This window comes from Psammomys obesus, unplaced genomic scaffold (genome assembly GCF_907164565.1).
Source record: "Psammomys obesus unplaced genomic scaffold, mPsaObe1.curated_primary_1811, whole genome shotgun sequence".
Classification (NCBI taxonomy): domain Eukaryota; kingdom Metazoa; phylum Chordata; class Mammalia; order Rodentia; family Muridae; genus Psammomys; species Psammomys obesus.
This window is the reverse complement of record NW_026586463.1, coordinates 122,192-127,351: the sequence shown is the minus strand read 5'-3', so window position 1 is coordinate 127,351 and position 5,160 is coordinate 122,192.

Genomic DNA, 5,160 nt, shown 5'->3' with positions numbered 1-5,160 from the left:
GGTCTTGTTTATTTATTTTTATTATGTGTACAATGTTCTGCCTGCATGTACACCTGAATGTCAGAAGAGGCATCAGATTTCATTATAGATGGTTATGAGCCACCATGTGGCTGCCGGGATTTGAACTCGAGACCTCTGGAAGAGCAAGCAGTGCTCTTAACCTCTGAGCCATCTCTCCAGCCCTATACTGGTCTTATGGAAGACCTGAGTTCAATTTCCACTGCCCACATGGGAGTTGTGGGAGAAAAAGATCTTGCAAAATATAAAATTCCTACAAAGGAATGTATGAAACATACCGTTTAATAAACTATTATATGGTAAAGAGCCATGTGGGGAAAAAAAGAGCCTACACCCAAGGGAAGAAACAAAATAGTTATCAACCATGGAATATAGCCGAGAGATAATAAGTAGTTCTAAAACACAGTAAGAACATTAATTAGCTCAGGAATCAGGTGGCCTTTGAGTGAGTCCTGGCTTAGCAGATAACTGGGATAAGTGATGAAACCATTCTCAGATTTAGCCTTCCAGTACCTAAACGAGGGAAACGATAGCAGTCCATAGTGTTTGTGCAGGCCAAACTCCAGAACTGGCATTGCAGAAGGCGCAGCGCCCGGGGACGGCGGCTGTCATTAATTCTTCTCGCCGAGGCTCAGGTGCTGACACGCATCCACTTATGTCTCTTTGTTTTGCCAGACTCCCTCCCAGGAGGATCCTGCTGGTGGCTTACTCACCCAGCACAGGAATCCTCTGAGAAGCTGCCCCACAATTTCTTCCACAAATGTGTCCAAGGAAACGGCCTTATGAAGACAGGGCGACTCCCTTCTTGTTGGGCACAACAGAGGCCTTTCAGGCCAGGCTGGCAGCCACTCCAAACTGAGATGCCCTTAAACAAATGCTAGACATTGAATTCGCTCGCTAGGCTGGCACAGTGGGGTGGAAATATTCTAGTCTCCCCGTCTTTTTCCTTATAAACCCTGGTACTAGTGATTTAAGCCTGGAAGAGGAATGTGCCAGTTTCATGATGGCAGGTGGCTAGCCAAGAGGTAGACAGTGCCAGGCAGGCATCTTGGGTTTGGGAATATTGATTAGACGTTATTCCATAACAGCTTACAAATGTGTGCTCCATGAGAATGCTTTTAGGAAGATGGTGTACGACAATGTCCTGTCAAATTTAGTAAGAGTCGGTTTGTGCCTCAGAATATAGTGTGTTTTAGGGGACATGCTTGTCCAAATTACGGTAGGGTACTAATTTTACTTATTTATTTTTCATGCAGGGCTGAGGCCAGAGGGCCTTATGAATACTAGTTAGCACCCTGTCACTGAGCTATATCCCTAGCCCTGCTTTTCCTTTCTGCAAATTATATTTATTTTGTCTATATGTGTATGCCCACACTCGTGTCTTGGCCTGTGTGGAAGTCGGAGGCCCGCTTGTGGGAGTTGGTTCGCTCCTTCCACTACGTGGGTGCCCGGGCTTCATCTCAGGTTGTCAGGTTTGGTGACAAGTGCCTTACCTCAGATACACAGGAAGTTTCAGGCCATTGGGAGCGCCATGAAACCCTGCCGCCTCGCCTTTCCCTGATTTTACTTTTTAGAGAGAGACTCACTCAGTGTCTAGGCAGGCCTTGAACTTGTGATCATCTTGCCTCAGCCTGAAGACAGTACTATTTATTATGATTCCAAATGTGGCAAATGTTTTTACAGTTTATTTTTCTTTAATCTAATTCAAATACTAAGTGGCAACACTGAGGTCTGAACACAGGTTTTTGTTTGTTTTGTTTTGCTTTGCTTTCTGACAGGGTTTCCTCTGTGTAGTTTTGGCTGTCCTGGAACTTGATCGTAGACCAGGCTGTCTGAAAACTCAGAGATCCACCTGCCTCTGCCTCCTGAGTGCTGGGATTACAGGAGTGAGCCACCACCTTGGGGGCTGAACACAGGTTTTAAACACCATAATCCAATCCGAGTCCTTAACTGCCTTATAAAAAGGTAGAAAAGTTAGTTCTTAAATCCTTTTTCTAAAAACTATCATTTAATTTTCATGTGTTATGAGTGTTTTGCTTGCATATGTACCTGTGCACCACAGCCATACCTGGTGCCCACAGAGACCAGAAAAGGGCACTGGATACCCTGGAGTTACAAACAGTTGTGAGCCATTATGTGGCTGCTGGGAATCCAGCCTTCGGAAAGGCCGCTAGTGTTCCTAAGCATTGAGCCATCACTCCAGACCTTGTTAAATCTTGATTTGAAAAAAACGAATCTACTTATAGATCCTCTAATAAAAACGTTTACTTTGCAGATGAACGTAACTGAATAATGTTCAGGAGTGGATAATACTACAATATTATGGTGAGCTGTCAAAATGGATTGTTGGGTTAAAAAGGGGGGGACTTTGCTACAAATTATGATTCTGTAAGTGATTGAATTGAGCACGGCATCCTTTTTCATCTGACCTGTTTTGCTTTAGTATTGAGGACTGACGTGTTTAAGGCTGGATTTCCCCTTGAGGCACTTTCAGTCTTTACCTAGTAAGCACAATATAGGCAGCGTTGAAATATTATAATATTGCTTGAAAAAACTAATCTGAATCAAATGAAAACAGTACACGGTATTTTAAAAGAAAGCATACTGTATTTTAACAGAAAGCATATGAAGCTGACAGTTTTTACAATGAAGAATGATCAACTATTGCCAATTTCATACAGCTCAACTTATTTTTTAAAATTTCACATTTATAATAAATAGTAACTAGAAGGCAAGCTTTATTAAAATAGGGGCTTTGTCACTGCTGTGACCCGAGGAAGCACTTAGAAAATTAGCTGCGGGCTGGAGATGCAGTTGATTGGTACAGCAGATATAAGGAAAGCTCTTGGGTCAATCTCCATCCCTGAAAGATCAACAGCTGGGACAACTGGGAGGAGAAGGAAGGGGAGAGGACGAAGGGAGGGGAAAGAAGAGGATGACGAAGAGGAGGAAGAAGTCTTCATGAATGAGTGATGTGGACAAGCAAATCGTCAGGAGGGTGTGGTGCTGCCATAACACAGCACTTGGAAGATGGAGGCAGTAGGACTGTAAATACATTAGAAGAACTAACTTTCCTTCAAACACAAGGTACCTTTTGGTTTAAGTTTAGGTTAGAAATAAGAAAAATAATAGTATATGCATAGTATCATCTTGAAAATGACAAAAAAAAATTTACTTGAATGCTTAATCAAGAGTTTTGAAAGTTTATGTCCATGCTAAAACTTATGCGTGAATTTTCACAAATAGTATATTCTTTGTAATAGTCCAAAAAGCCAGGCAGAGGTGCCTCACGCCTTTAATCTCCAGCCCCCCCCCCCCCCGTCATAGGTTGTAATACCCATTCATATAAACTGTCCAGAATAGGCAAGTCAAAAGAGACAGAAAAGACATCAATAAGGGGCTGGAGAAATGGTTCAGCAGTTACGAGCACTGTCGGCTCTTCAGAGGCCCTGAGTTCAATTCCCAGCAACCACATGGTGGCTCGAAACTGGGATCTGATGCCCTCTTCTGGCATGCAGTGTAGATGCAGACAGAGACTCATATACATAAAACAAATAAAGAAATCTTTAAAAAATACATTAATAAGTCAGGCAGTGGTGGTGCATGCCTTTAATCCTAGAATTTGGGAGGCAGAAGCAGTTGGATCTTTGTGAGGCCAGTCTGGTTTATAAAGTGAGTTCCAGGACAGCCAAGGCTACACAGAGAAACTCTGTGGGAGGGTTAGAAAGAAAAAAACCACTAATATTGTCAGGGGCTGGAAAAAGAAAATGACTACTAATATGTATTGGGCTTCTTTTTGAGATGCTGAAAAAGAGTTCTGGAATTAGAACATGGTGGTTATACAACCTTGTGACTGGTAAAAAATATTAAAGGCTGGAGAAATGGCTCAGAGGATAAGAGCATTGGCTGGTCTTCCAAAGGTCCTGAGTTTGGTTCCCACAACCACATGGTGGCTCATAACTATCTATAATGAGATTTGGTGCCCTCTTATGGCCTGCTGGCACACATGCAGGCAGAATACTGTATAAATAATAAATAAATCTTTAAAAAATATTAAATGCACATTTTATTTTAAAAATATTTTAATTCTTTAATTCCAGCACTTGGGAGGCAGAGGCACGCAGATCTCTGTGAATTCGAGGCCAGCCTGGTTTACAGATTGAGTTCCAGGGCAGCCAAGGCTACTCAGAGAAACCCTGTCTTGAAAAACCAAAAAAAAATTTTAATTGAAAATTCTAAGCGTGAAGATTACGTTGCCTGCATGCATGTATATGCACCACTTGTGTGCCGATGGGGACAGAAGTGAGTGTCATTCCCCCCAGAACTGGAGTTACAGCTGTTTGTGAGCCCCCTGTGGTGTTGGAAATGGAAGAAGGGTTCCGAAGAAGAGCAGCTGCTGATTTTAACCTCTGAGCCATCTCTTCAGCCCCTGTGAGTACACTGTGCAAGGGCAAATTTTTGGTATGTGAACTAAGGATGGAACACTCGGGCTTCAGGCAGGGCAGAGGGACGAGACAGACCCCCAGTCAAACTTACATTTATTTATTTTTAAATAGGTAAAGCAACAGCAACAAGCTCCCAGGAGGTCTTCCTCAGAACAGGGCAGCATATATTATAAGATAATAGACAGGTGTTTACCAGCCAGAGTGTTAGGAAATGTTCCCTTGTTTAATTATAATCTGAGTTGGAATGTTTGGAAATTTTAGCAATCTGACAGCTAACATTAAGAGGATTAGCCTGGCTTTCCTACCGGTTAATATTATTTAATCTGCATCATTCAAAAACAACAGTGACATTGAAATAATTATAGCAATGACTTCACGAAAAATTACTAATTAGATTAACCATCTATTAAGGCTGTCACCATTTAAAATTTTACTTCCTGAAGTACTGAATTGTGCCTTCAAAAGTAATGCAACGGAGAGCCACACCTTTACTTAATCAAAGGCAGAAAAAAGCACATGACAGGACAGAAATTTATTAGCAATGCAGACATTCAGGATTGGAACACAAAAGGAAGCAGGACTTACGAAATTTAAATCCTCACCTTCGATGCAGATAGTTAAGAAGAACTAAAAATCTCTATATCAGAGTACAATTAATAAAAAATACAACACACGCGCACGCACAAGTCTCCAAAGT